At 35.2% G+C, this 15,566-nt stretch overlaps 1 non-coding gene across 1 annotated transcript; it reads right to left on the bottom strand.

The window, feature by feature from the left end:
- Window positions 1–2,059: 2,059 nt before the first annotated feature.
- On the bottom strand, window positions 2,060–2,166 carry LOC122095071. Its single transcript, XR_006145021.1, has one exon. It is a non-coding gene; the product is annotated as a U6 spliceosomal RNA (small nuclear RNA).
- Window positions 2,167–15,566: the final 13,400 nt, after the last annotated feature.

Here is a 15,566-nt window from a genome sequence, read left to right as displayed (position 1 = left end):
ATAATCCACCTGGCTTCCTTGGAAAAAGAGCATGATCAATAGATAACATTACTTCTGTTTGCTCACTATATACAATGGTTTCTGTAATACTTATTGCATTCTTTTTAGTATTTAAAAAAAAACTGCTGGCTAAACTCAAAACTCATTCATGGAGGTTTATGTTAAGTATTTCACAAGTTTTATTTTCCTTAATTCTTAAGATAACATTTTCTATAATGCTAATGTTATTACCATTTTAGTGTTGGGAAAAATTGTAAGTAAAGGCAGTAAGTGCATGGCCCAAACACACACTGTGAGGAAGGAAATGAGTCAGTTTCCAAAAGTCTTTCAGCAATTCAAAAAAGGTAGGTAAAATCTCTCCATTCTCTTACACTCTATTCAATGTTCATATTGTCGAAGAAATAATACCATAGCAATTATTGCCTAAGGTGATTGTTTTCTGTTACATTTTGTCTTCAACACAGACAGTGTTGGTGACATTGGGTTATCATGCACAGAGCTGAGCTTATAAAAGAGACAAATATATTCTGTCCCATTTTTCCAGGATCCATTTTACAAAGTACTAAACTTTAAATATCATCACTTAATTTCTTAAGAATCCAAAAAACAAAAAAAATTCACAAATAATAACTCCAAAATGCTTTAGAAGTAGGAGATGATAAAAGAGGCCCCCGTGAAGTAAACTTTCTTCTACTTTTAAAATTATTCTGAAAGCCTTGTGCTGGTTGGTCACAACTGTAATCCTAACTACTCGGCCTATTTACTCAGGAGCCAGAGATCTGTGGATAACAGTGGAAGCCAGTCAGGGCAAAATACATTCATGAGATTATTTTTCAAAAATTTCAATGAGCTAGCAAAGGGCCAGGAATGGAGATGTAGCTCATATAGTAGCTCATCAATCTAGAGAGGAAAGGACTAGCAAGACTTTTAAGCCCATTTTTCAAACTGTGAGCACACCAACATACATGCAAGTGCATGAGAACACGTGCACGTGCACACACACATTCATTCAAAATGCCTTCATATCAGTGTTTTGCATTAATTTCGTTGTTAACCATATTATCTGAGTAAAATAAAAGAAATAAACTCTTTCATCTCAGAACATTTTCATATTTTTTATTTTAAAAATACTGTACAGAGAGGTCACATTTACATGAGCAAGTAATGAGTACATTTCCTAACAAGCATTGTTACCTCCTCCTTTATTTTCCCTCTACCGTCCCTTCCCGCCAACCTCTACAAGTACACTCCCCTCCCCCGTTCCCCTGCCTAAATCGTAAAGTTCAGTTTTCAACATAGTGTCTTGTGCATCTCATTGTTACAATGGGTCAACCTGAATCCATATTTAAGCATTTTGTTTTTTTCCTTCCCCTCCCCAAATTACAGGAGCTTATATACAAGAGGTGGGCACACCAAATTCAAATACAGTGAAAACAGGGGTTATAGCATGGGGGAGGAACATATAAAGAAACAAAAAAATCACATAGCCTGTTATAAGTACGTTAGAACAATAGCAATAAAGAAAAAAAACACTTGTGTTCCTATTTGGGGATTGATTTCCCTTAACAACATCTTATCTGGTCATATGTGTATATCCCAGACATATATTAGCTATTAAAAATTAGGGAAACTCTGGGACCTATGTTTCTTTGGACTTGGCTTACTTCACTTAACAATTTCTTTTTCCAAGTCTTTCCGTTTTCTAACAAATTGGGCGATGCCATTCTTTCTTATGGAGGCATAGAATTTCATTGGTATAAATAGTACATTTTCTTGATCTATTTATCTGATGAGGGGCATCGGGGTTGGTCTTATATCTTAGCTATCTTAAACAATACTGCAATAAATATAATTGTGCTGGTAGTTTTAGTACCGTCTTGTTTGTGATCTTTTGGGTAAATGTCCAAATGTGGGATTGCTGTGTCATAGGGGAGTTCTATGTGGAGTCTTTTGAGGAACCTCCATAATACTTTCCAAAGTGGTTGAACAAGTTTACACTCCCACCAAGAGTGCAGTACAGTTCCCTTGTGGTCACATACCCTCCAGCATCTGTTGTTGTAAAAGTATGGAATGGTACAGGAATTTGCCTGTCATACTTGCGCAGGGGCAATTCAAATCTTCTCTGTATCGTTCCAATGTTAGAGTACGTGATGCTGAATAGAGCATAGAACATGTTTTATACATAAAGTGTAATTGATTTTCTTAAACTAGACAATTCAACAAAAAGTAAGTTTAAAACAATTTTCATGAAATTTTAGAGCCATGTACTTCTTACATAAGCACACATTTAAGAATAAAGTCAAGAATGACATGTCAAAAACAAAATAATTCCAGATATTTATTGTTCAAGAGATGTGTAGGAGGAGGAATTCAATTATTCTATACAAGGCACCTGTGATAATGAACACTGCAGCAAGTGTTAAGTTTTGTTAAAAGTTTTAATGGTTTAAATATATTTAATTTTGGGAATTTGCTTATATATGCTAAAACTAGGACTGTTTGGCAGGTAATAAAACTTTTCGATAAAGTATTTAAGATTTATGTTAACAGACATATGCTACTATGTATGTATATTTCAGAGTTTATAGAAACATTACTAATGAGAAGTTGCCAAGTCTTTGTGTAAAGGAGCAGAATAAAGAGTTAAGACTTTGTTAACTACACAGTTTCTGTTAAAACTATAAGGCTTCCTTATTTTATTTTATGTTTTTTAATTTTTGGGGGGTCCAGTCGCGGGGCCTGAACTATGGGCATGGGCACTCTCCCTCAGCTCTTCAGCTCAAGGCTAGCGCTCTACCACTTGAGCCACAGCACCACTTCCGGCTTTTTTCTTTTTGCTTATGTGGTGCTGAGGAATCAAACCCAGGGCCTCATGCATTCAAGGCAAGCGCTCTACCACTGAGCTACCTTCCCAGCCCCTGGCTTCCTTATTTTATATGTTAGCGAGGAACAAATGATGATATAAACCATATACAAATGATTAGATGAGCCATAAATAGTAATCTTAGTGGGTAACTTTAAAGATTACTCATAACCTAAAAACCTCTTGTTGAATATCATAATCTTAGCCCATTTTAAATGTACAGGAATATGAGAAAATAGTAAAATCTAATAGTTAGTACCCTTCAAATACTGAAAACACTGATAATTATTTTAGTTTTATTTTAATCATTAATATTTTGTTATTGGTTTTCCTTATTTGTAGCATTGTTTTCCTAGTAATATAATACAACTTTTTGAAAGTCATCAATATGAGGTACTTTGAGAAGGTTACTGGGATGGCCAAACCATTTTTTATAGGGCATATGAATTTACAAAGAGGAAAATTAAGAACAAAATATTAATTTTAAAAATGATTAAGTAGAGTCTGAATCAGGAGTGTTGATAAATATCCACACTTAAAATCTTAGCCCTAGGCTGAAGCATTGGTATGACAGAGTTGAGGCCACAAAAGTGAGAGACTGTGTTTTGTTTTGTTTTATATTTTGATTTTTCTGGTCATGGGGCTTGAACTCTGGGTCCTATGTGCTCTCCCTCAGCTCCGGGCTAGCACTACCACTTGAGCCAGAACACACTTCCATCTTTTTCTGCTTATGTCATGCTGAGGAATCAAACCCAGGGCTTTATGCATGCAAGGCAGGCACTCTACCACTGAGCCACCTTCCCAGTACCTGAGAGACTATGTTTTAAAAAAATCATCTAAACAATATTTGCTTTCTTCTTTGGGTTATATAATGAAATATATCAATATCTTTTTATGTCTTTGTGAATTGTCATATTTCTAAAGTTATACTAACTTCAGCCACTTTATCCTTTTCAAAGTGATGAAATATTTCTGAGAGTTTGCTTCTGTGAAGATTGTTTGTGCATTTATATTTTCTTCGGAGTCATTTTTATTTTTATCAAAATAACTTTATATTTCATGTTGATGGCTTATCATACATCAAATACTTCCAAATGTAGATGTAGAGTCTAAAGATAGCAGTATGAATATTCTCATACAGCTCTTGTTTATCTGTTATGCACTTTCAGTATTGTGATATTTCTCTTTCTCTTTCACTCTCTTATTTCCTCTCTTTTTCTTTCATGCTCCATGTCTGGTACTTAGAATTTCTGCTGGTCTACTGTTATCCTTCAGAATCCACTGGTGTTGTGGAAACATGATAGAGACCATCAGTTACCCTTGCATTCTTTAAGAGTTATAACAGTGAGTGATGTTATTCTATTCTATTTTAAATGGCAAAACAACAGATCTAGGAATTCCTTTTCACTTTTACTACTATTACAAATTTTATCCCATAGGAATCATTGAGACGATAGGATACTTTTAACCTCTGACCTAAAAGTTCTTTTTCTTTTACAGACTTTTTCTTTTATTATCAGTGAATACATATAATGAAAACAATGCTAACCTATGGAAAGTAGACCGAAGTTATTCAGGGATGAAAAACAAGGTTAATGGGGGAAATGAGTACAAAAGATACCTATCATACAACAAAGATCCTCAGAGCAGTTTATCATGTACACTTTGTGAGAATGGGAATATGCTGGGAACTATAGATTAAATCACTGAACAACTGATATATATATATATATATATATATATATGCACATATATTTATATATGTATATTTATTTGTAAATGAATATATGTGTGTATATGCCCTTATATATGTAGACATGCATGTTACTATACACAAAAATACACACATACATATACACATGTATACATGCACACATAGAAAAAGACACATAGCTACAGACAACACAAGTTTCACTAGTTGTTGAATATGCCTTAGACAGAATGCTTGGAACCAAATATGTTGAAGAAGTATTTATCTCTAAAAGTTCTTTTACCACTCCTCTTAACTCTTAAAACGGTTTTGACAGATTCGATTTGCAAAATGCAGTACAAGTGATAGCAAGTCATCGGAAATCTCAGTAAGTAAACCTCATATGGCATCTCCGTGCTCCCCAGGGAATGCTTGTTCTTGTAGACACTCTCAACAACCAAAGTAGCAGGAAAATACCCTGGTACAGAATAAAGTTATAAGGCTTTAAATGACATTCTTCCTTGAGCTCTTTTCCAACAGCCAGCATCAATTCCTAAGCAGAAGAGTGAGTCCTCAGAAGATGGGAGCTCAGCTCAACATTTCACCAACCCATTTGAAAAGTCCTATGTGAGGAATACATACTGAGGTCTTGCTGATTTCCTAGCTAAGAAAATAAGAAAAAAATAAAGTATTTTAATGCATTAAAATTTGAGAATAATTTGTAACCTGTCAATAAATGTATAGAACACAATTATAACAAAATGAAAAAAATGATGTGCATATGATTTATTTGCTCTTGGACTTAGCGAGTGATTTTAGGTGTATCTACACAAGTAGAAGCAGCATAAATCAAGCCAGCATTTCTTCATTGAGATACAAGGAAAGGATACAGGTTGACCCATTGTAACAATGAGATGTACAAGACACTCTATCAGATGGGGGGGGTGGAGGGAATGGTTGAGGGGGTGTGGAGGGAAGGGATGTTATGGGAAAAACCAAGGAGGGGGTAAAAATGTTCAGTAAGAAATGTACTCATTACCTTATTTATGTAACTGTAAACCCTTTGCACAGGACATTTACAATAAAATATTTATTAAAAAGATACAAGGAAAATTTCTGTACTTATAGGAAGTTGTATTTGTCAAACAATATCAGTAAGGCATTGGTTTTAGGACCACAGGCATATTAAAATTTTTGATGCTCAAATTCTCTACATGAACACAGTATATTATTTACATTAGAATCTGCCCACAACCTAGTACAGTGTAACTGCAATGAAAACTTTTACTACATTCTATGTTTGTAATGAAAAATAAAATCATATGCACTATCAATTCATACAATTTTTTCAGATAATTTTTTATTGTGAAAATATCGTAAGCAGTGGGTCCAATTACATGTGCAAGGAAATGAGTATATTTCTCATCAAGCTTTTTTGCCTCCTCCTTTGTTTCCCCTTCCCATCCCTTCCCATATCATCCCCCCACTCCCCCTCCCCTTTAATCCCCCCTAGACAAAGTTGTAAAGTTCGTTTTTCGACATAAATCTTGTAAATCTCATTGCTGCAATGGGTCCACATTTGTTTTTTCCCTTCCCCTCCACAAATTATACCAACATAAAATACAGTGAAAGCAGGGTTATACCTTGTGGAAGGGACATACAAAGCAAGAAAGAAATCATCTTATAACTATGTTAGAAACAATCATAAGAAAGAAAAACATTTGAATCCTTTCTCTGGGGTACATTTCGTTAAACATTAACATATCTGAACGTTTCCGCATGTCTCAGACATATACTAGGGATTGCAAGTAAGGGAAACCAAGGGAACTATGTTTCTTTGGGCCTGGATTACTTCACCTAATATACTTTTTCCAATTCTTTCTATTTCCTAACAAATGTGGCAATGTCATTCTTTCTGATGGAGGCATAGAATTGCATTGGGTATATAGACCACATTTTCTTGATCCATTCATCTACTGAGGGGCATCTTGTTTGGTTCAATATCTTAGCTATGGTAAATAATGCTGCAATAAACATAGTTATGATGGTAGCTTTAGTATGGTTTTGTTTGTGATCTTTTGGGTAAATGCCTAAAAGTCTGATGGCTGGGTCATTGGAGAGCTCTATGTAAAGTCTTTGAGAAACATCCATACTAATTTCCAAAGTGGCTGAACAAGTTTACACTCCCACCAACAATGCAGTAAGGTTCCCTTCTGTCCTCATCCCTTCCAGCATCTGTTGTTATTAGAGATCTTGATTATAGACATTTTATCTGGGGTGAGGAGGTATCACAATGTGGTTTTTATTTGCATTTCTTTTCTGGCTACGGAGGTTGAGCGTTTCTTCATGTGTCTATTGGCCATCCTTCTTTCCTATTCACAGAAGTTTCTATTTAAGTCTTTCATCCACTCATTTATTGGGAAGTTGTTTCTTTGAGGATTTGTTGTTGGGGGATTTAATTTTTTTGAGATCCAGGTATACTTTAGATATGAGGCCCTTGTTCTTTGTATGGCTAGTGAAGATCTCCCAATCCATGGGCTTTCTATTGATCTTGCTAGCTATGTGTTTGCCATGCAGAAGTTCTGCTATTTTATGCAATCCCATTTGTCCATCCTTTCTTTGATTTGTTCTGTTTCTGGGTCCCTTTAAAGAAAATATTGGTCTGTGCAAAGGAGACCTAGGGTTTCTCTTACTCTATTCTTTAAAGTTTTCAGAGTGTCTGCTTTGACTCCGAGGTATTTGATCAATTTGGAGATGATTCTGGTGCAGGATGATATATAAGGATCTAGATTTCGTTTTCTACAAGTAATTTACCAATTTTGCAAGCACCATTTACTGAAGAGGCTGTCTTTTTTCCTTTATAGTTTTTAGCTTCTTTATTGAAGATTACAGTGTTATAGGTCTGTGGATTCATTTCTGGCCTTTCAATTCTATTCCATTGGTCTGTTCTTGTGCCCGTACCAAGCTGTTTTGATTATTATAGCTTTGTAGTAGAGTTTGAAGTTTGGTATTGATATTCCTCCAGCACTGTTCTTTCTGTTAAGGATTGTTTTTGCTATTTGGGTCCTTTATTTGTTCCTTGAAGCATCTGGTAGGAATATCGATAGGCATTGCATTGTATTAGTAGATAACCTTGGGAAGTATTGCCATTTTCACGATGTGGATCCTTCCAATCCAGGAATATGGGAGATTTTTCCACTTTCGAATTTATGTTTTGATTTCCTTTTTCAAGTTTTTAAAGTTTTCATCACAGAGAAATTAAGTTAATTCCTAGGTATTTTATTGTTGTGGGGCTATTAGAAATGGAGTTGCTTTCCTGATTTCAGCCACACTTTTATCATTGTTGGCATAGAGAAAAGCCATTGATTTTTGAGGGTTAATTTTATACCATGTTACTTTGCCAAAGTATAGAATCAGCTTGAGTCACTTGGGAGTGGAGACTGGGGTATTCATTAAACACAAGCTAATGTCATCTGCAAAGAGAAAGAGTTTTATTTCATCTTTCCCTATTTGGATCATTTTTATATTTGCCTCTTTTCTTGTTGCTGTATCTAGTCATTCTAATACTAAATTGAAGTGGAGAGAGTGGACATCCTTTTCTTGGTCCTGAGTTAAGAGGAAATGGCTTTAGTTTTTCACCATTAAGTTTTATGCTGGCTGTAGGTTTTTGTCATATACAGCCTTTATTGTATTGAGGAATGCTCTCTGGATTCCTAATTTTTCCAGAACAAAGGGGTGTTGGATCTTGTCGAATGATTTTTCTGCAACTATTGAGAAAACCATGTGGTTCTTATCCTTGCTGTTGATGATGCGATAAAATATACCAATTTACTTTGTTATATTGAACCTGCTTTGCATCCTTGAAGTGAATCTTGTTTGATCGTGGTGTATGATTTTTTGGATGAATTGTTCAAGTCAATTGTCCAAAATTTTGTTGAGAAGTTTTGCATCAACACTCATCAAAGAAAGAGAACAAAGAAATGGGTCTATAGTTCTCTTTCTTTGTTGAGTACCTTCCTGGTTTGGGGATGAGGGTTATGATGGCTTCATAGAATGATTTCGGTAGTGTACTTTCTCCTTCAATTTCATTGAAGAGTTGAAGGAGTATTGGGGTGAGCTCTGCCATGAAGGACTTATAGAATTCCGCTGTAAATACATCTGGTTCTGGGCTTTTCTGAGATGGGAGGTCTCTTATTACTGTTTCTATTTCAATGTTTGATATGGGCCTGTTAAGACGGTTTAACTCATCTTGGTTTACTTTCAGCATTACGATATTTGCTAGGAAAACGTCCATTTCTGCCAGGTTCTCTAACTTACTAGTATAAAGATTTGAAAAGTATTACCTTTAATGTTCTGAATCTTGGTTGTTTCTGTATTTATGTTTCCATTCTCATCTCTGAGTTTATTTTTTTATTGTATTCTCTTCTTTTTCTCATAAGATTTGCTAAGGGTCTGTCAAATTTGTTAATTTTTCAAAGTACCAATTCTTTTTTTTTTTATTCTTTCTGTTTTCATATTTGGATTCTATTTTTTTTTAATTCTGATGTAATTTTAATGATTTCTTTCCATCTATTGTATTGGCGTTTATCTTGCTCCTCTTTTTCAAGGTGGTTCAGATGTCTCATTAAATTGTTGGTTTCAGATATCTCCAATTTGTTGATGTAGGAACTCAGAGCTATAAACTTGCCTCTGAATACTGCCTTTGCTGTATCCCAGAGGAGTTGGTAATTTGTGTGTTCATTTTTGTTGAATATCATGAACATTTTAATTTCCTTTCTCATCACTTCCGTGACCCACTGGTGAATCAACAGTGTGTTGTTCAGCCTCCAAGTGTTACGGGACTCTCTTTGGTGGCTTTTGGTGTGGAGTTCTAATTTTATTCCATTGTGTTCTAAACGAATGCAAGGTATTACTTCAATATTTCTGAATTTAGACAAGTTTGATTTGTTACCTAAAATCTGGTCTATTTTGGAAAATGTTCCATGTGCTGGTGAGTAAAACATGTATTCTGATGCTGCTGGTTGAAATACTCAGTAGATGTCTGTTAAAACTAGTTGACCTATGCAGTTGGTTAGGTGTGCAGTTTCTCTATTGAGTTTATGAAGAGTTGATCAATCTAGTGGTGATAGTAGTGTGTTAAATCCCCCAACACTTAATGTCTTTGTATCTATTTGATCTTTGCAAGAAAGTAGTGTTTCTTGCATAAATTTGGGTTCTCCATTGTTTGCAAATAGATATTCAGAATTGTAATATGCTCCTGAAGGAGAGATCCCTTAATTAGAATATGATAAACTTTTCTTATCTCTTGTGACTAATATTAATTTGAAGTCAATTTTTTCAGATATTAGGATTGTAACTCCCACCTGTTTATGGGGGCCCTTTGCTTGGTAGATTTTTTGTTTGTTTGGTTTGTTTTGTTTTATCATGAAAATATCATAAGAGGGTTTACAATTACATATGCAAGATAGTGAGTAAATTTCTTATCAAGCATTGTTGCCTCATCCTTTGTTTCCCCATAACATCCCTTCCCATTTCCACACCCCCATCCCTACAGCCCCCTACCACCCCATCCCCACCCGTCCATCCCCTACCCCACCGAAGTTGTAAAGTACATTTATAAATATAACGTCTTGTAAATCTTATAGTTGTAATGGGTCCACCTTTAAGCCTATTTAAGCAGTTTGTTTTTTTCTGTTTCCCTCCACAAAATATATCAACAACAAATACAGTGAAAGCAGGGCTTATACTCTGGGGGAGATACATACAAAGCAACAAAGAAATCATCTTATAAACATCTTAGAAACAATCACAGGAAATTAAAAAAATTGAATCCTTAACATGTGGTTCATTTCACCTAACATCAAGTTGTCTGACAGTTTCTGTTTGTCTCAGATATATACTAGGTATTGCAAATAAGGGAAGCCAAGGGACCTATATGTCTTTGGGCCTGGCTTACTTCACTTAATATAATTTTTCCAAGTCATTCTATTTCCTAACAAATGGGTCAATGCCATTCTTTCGGATGGAGGCATAGAATTCCATTGTGTATGTATACCACATTTTCTTGATCCATTCATCTACCGAGGAGAATCGGGGTTGGTTCCATATGTTAGCTATGGTAAATAATGCTGCAATAAAAATAGTTGTGCTGGTAGTTTTAGTATGGTCTTGTTTGTGATCATATGGTTAAATGCCCAAAAGTGGGATTGCTGGGGCACAGGGGAGCTCTATGTGGAGTCTTCTGAGGAATCTCCATAATATTTTCCAAAGTAGATGAACAAGTTTACATTCCCACAAACATTGCAGTAATTTTCCGTTCTGTTCAAATCCCCTCCAGCGTCTTCAAAACTTTGGCAAAATAACAGGATATAAAATTAACCCTCAAAAATCAATGGTTATTCTGTATGCCAACAATGAGAAAAGTGTGGCTGAAATCATGAAAGCAACTCCATTTGTAATAACCCCACAAAAAATAAAATGCCTAGGAATTAAAGTAACCAAAGAAGTGAATGGCCTCTATGACGAAAACTTTAAAAATCTGAAAAAGGAAATGAAAACGGATATTAGAAAGTGGGAAAACCTCCCATGCTCTTTGAATGGAAAGATCAACCTCGTGAAAATGGCAATACTCCCCAAGGCTATCTACAAATTCAATGCGAAACCTATCAATATTCCAATCTCATTCTTCAAGAAAATAGTAGAGGAAACCCAAAAATTCATATGGAACAACTAAAGACCCCAAATAGCAAAAATGATCAAAAACAGAAAGAAAAGTGCTGGAGGAATATCAATACCGAATTATAAACCCTCCTAAAAAGCTATAGTAATCAAAACAGCTTGGTACTAGCACAAGAACAGACCTCAGGACCAATGGAATAGAATTGAAAACCCAGAAATTAACCCACAGACCTATAGCCATCTAATCTTCGATAAAAAAGGGAGAGAAAAAAAGAGAATGGAAGAAAGACAGCCTCTTCAGGAAATGGTGTGGCAAAATTGGATAATCACTTGTAAAAAACTAAAGCTAGATCCTTATATATCACCCTCACCAGAATCAAATCCAAATGGATCAAAGAGCTCAGAGTCAAGCAGATACTCTGAAAATATTACAGGATGGAATAGGAGAAATCCTAGGTCTCCTTGGCACAGGTCGAAATTTTCTTAATAAAGACCCAGAAACACAACAAATCAATGAAAGGTTGGACAAACTGGATTGCATGAAATTGCAGAGCTTCTTCTCTGCAAAGGTTATAGCTAGCAAGATCAATAGAAAGCCCATGGATTGAGAGCAGACATTTACTATCCATACAATGTACAAGGGTCTCATATCTAAAATATACTTGGAACTCAAAAAATTAAATCCCCAACAAATCCTCAAAGAAACATTTGGCCAATAAATAAGTGGGCAAAAGACTTAAAGAGAAACTTCTCTGAAGAGGAAAGAAGGATGGCCAGTAGACACATGAAGGAATGCTCAACCTCCCTAGCCATAAAAGAAATGCACATCAAAACAACATTGTGATACCACATCACCACAATGAGAATGCTTGGTACATTTTGTTCTAGTCTTTCACTTTCAAAATGTTTGTTTTTATAGGCATGGTGTGACTCCTGAAGGTAGCAGATAGAATAATCTTGCTTTGTAATCCAACTAGATAATCTATGTCGCTTAATTGGAGAGTTAAGCCCATTAATGTTGAAAGATATGACTGAGAGGTTTTTGGGAGTTCCTGCCATGTTATCCAACTTCTTTGGTGCTGAGGCAAATGTGTTCTTATGGTTCTTGGATTCTCACTTTTGTGCGGTTTCTTTGCTCTTATTGTGGTCTTGTTGGTTTTCTATGGGAGGAAATCTTTAAGTATCTTTTGTAGGGCTGGCTTGGTGGAGATATATTATTTTAGCTTTTCTTTGCTATGGAAAATTATTATTTGACCTTCACTTGTGAAGGAGAGTATAGCTGGGTACAGTATCTTGGTTGATAGTTGTTTATCTTTAGGGCATGGCATAAATCATTACGGGCTCTTCTTGCTTTGATTGTCTCTGCTGAGAAATCTGAGGTGATTCTAATTGGTTTCCCTTTATAGGTGATTAACCTTTTCTCCTTGACAGCTTTAAGGATCTTTTCCTTGGTCTGAATTGATCCTCTGCGGATTTTAATGTCATGGTGGCATGTCCTGTTATGGTCTGGTCTATTTGTGGTTCTAAAATCTTCTTGTACCTGAATAGGCCTAACTTTTTGCATGTTTGGGAAGTTCTCTGCTAGGATCCTGTTAAATGAATTTCCTAAACCATTAACTTCTGTCCCTATGTGCTCCTCTACACCCATTATCCTCAGATTAGGCCTTTTGATGGTGTCTTCCAAATGTTGAATAGATCTGTTATATTATTTGGATTTGTCTTGGATAGTTGTATGTTCTTTCACTATAATATCTAGACTGTCTTCAATGCCCGTGATTGTATCTTCTGCAAGTAGATTGTATCTACTGTCAAGGCTTTCTACTTTGTTTTTTATCTCTTTTCCTTCTAATTGGTCAGCTTTGATGGCTTCAAATTCATTGTTGGAGCTTTGTTTTAGATCTTGTATAAAGTTTTTTACTTCCTTAATTTGGTGTTCAGAATTTATTCTAAAATCACTTAGTTGATTGGCTATGGTTTCCTTGGATTCCCATTCCTTCTGTCGGGCTCCATTCAGCATGCCATTTGTAATCTCTGTGAATTCCTTCAGCTGTCTGTTTATCGATTCCATGAATGCTTCTATTGATCTTTGTCTAGTTTCATCCCACTGTCACAATGCCTGTATTACTCTTTGATTAGCTTCCTCATCTTCACACAATTTCTGTAGTTCACTTTCACTGTTCTCAGTCTCCTCATGCAATTCCTGTCTTTCTCTTTGAGTGTTCTCAGCCTGTTCACACAATTCCTTAATTTCTCTTTGACTGCTCTAAACCTGTTCACTCAAGTCCTATATCAATCTTTGAGTAGCTTCCTCACGTTCACGAGATTCCTCTATTAACCTTTGCTTTGCCTCCTCTTTCTCCTTATAATGTTGACACTGAGTCCTTTGCAGATTTTCAATGTTTTCATTCACCATGTTCAGCAATAGTATTTGTAGATCTTTATAAGAACTCTCCTCTGGATTATTCATGAATTGTTCTGTTACCAGATGTAATGAGTGTGACTTGAGATACCCGGACCTGCCATTTTTCTTGTGTTTTTCTGGCTTGTTCTGCCCATTTTGTATGAAAGTAACACGAATTTTGTGCTAGAACACTATTTTAAGGCAAGCATCAACCAAAGTACTGTAGTTGCACAATCAAAATGGCTGCAGATACAATCTAGTTCATCAGATACAATCTATTCAATATCAAACAACTGTGGATTAATGGGCTAAAAACAGCAAAGATAAATTTGGCAAACCAGAAATTTTTAGGTTTAAGGAGAAATGTGTTGAAAAATAGGATTAGAGGGATGTGGAGAGGGAAAAAAAGAGTGAATTTAACCAAATCTTAATCGCAAAGAGGGAAATGGATTGGACAGAATGATAGGAGAGTGAGTAAAACAAACAAGAAAAAATGGAAAAACAAAAATTTAAATTTAAAAATGAAACATGTAAAAATTATATAAGTTTAAGGAAGTGATATTGAGAGAAGAAAAGGATAGAATGAGAAGAGGGGAGAGATATGAAAGAGGTATGAAAAACTAAAAAATAAAATTTCCTAAAATTAGTTACTTGAAAATTATATAGTTATAAAGATATAATACTGCTATTAAAGAAGTTAAGCCTGAGGTTGTCAATTGAGTGACAAACTTCTGGATTAATTATGTACACAATGGGCATAAGATCTAATAATCAATGGCAGGTATATATCTGGGGATGAGCGGAACAGCAATTAAGTCATGTAAAAAAGGAAGAAATAGAAAAAAATGAAAACAAAGAGAACTATAGACAAATTTCTTTGTTCTCTTTTTTGATGAGTATTGATGCAAAAATTCTCAACAAAATTTTGGCCAATTGACTTGAACAATTCATCCAAAAAAATCATACACCATGATCAAACAGGATTCATTTCAGGGATGCAAAGTTGGTTCAATATAACCAAATAATCTGGTATAATTCATCACATCACAAACAGCAAGGATAAGAACCACATGGTTATCTCAATAGTTGCAGAAAAAGCATTTGACAAGTTTCAATAACTCTTTGTGATGAGGGTTCTGGAAAAATTAGGAATCTAGGGAACATTCCTCAATACAATAAAGGCTGAATATGACAAACTTACAAACCTACAGCCAGCATAAAACTTAATGGTGAAAAACTAAAGCCATTTCCTCTTAACTCAGGAATAAGACAAGGATGTCCACTCTCTCCATTTCTCTTCATTTTAACATTAGATTGCCTAGCTACAGCAATAAGACAAGACGCAAACATAAAAGGGATCCAAATAGGGAAAGATGAAGTAAAACTCTCCCCTTTGCAGATGACATGATCTTGTCCTTAAAGAATCCCACGGATTCCACTCCCAAATAAGCTGATTCTAAACTTTGGAAAAGTAGCAGGGTATAAAATTAACCCTCAAAAATCAATGGCTTTTCTGTATGCCAACAATGAGTAAAGCATGGCTGAAATCAGGAAAGCAACTCCATTTGTAATAGCCCCACAAAAAATAAAATAACTAGTAATTAACTTAACCAAGGGAGTGAAGGACCTCAATGATGAAAATTTTACAAACTTTAAAAAGGAATCAAAACAGAAATTAGAATGTGGCAAAACCTCCCAAGCTCCTGGATTGGAATTATCAACATCATGAAAATGGAAATACTTCCCTAGGCTATCTACGAATTCAATGAGATACCTATCAATATTCCAACCTCATTCTTCAAGGAAATAGAAGAAGCAATCCAAAAATTCATATGGAATAATAAACACCCCAAATAGCAAAATAATCCTTAACAGAACGAACAGTGCTGGAGGAATATAAATATCAAACTATGAACTCTACTACAAAGCTATAG

The sequence above is a fragment of the Dipodomys spectabilis genome, unplaced genomic scaffold (genome assembly GCF_019054845.1).
Source record: "Dipodomys spectabilis isolate Male_0828 unplaced genomic scaffold, ASM1905484v1 ptg000333l, whole genome shotgun sequence".
NCBI classification, from domain to species: domain Eukaryota; kingdom Metazoa; phylum Chordata; class Mammalia; order Rodentia; family Heteromyidae; genus Dipodomys; species Dipodomys spectabilis.
This window is presented reverse-complemented; position numbering and strand designations above follow the sequence as displayed.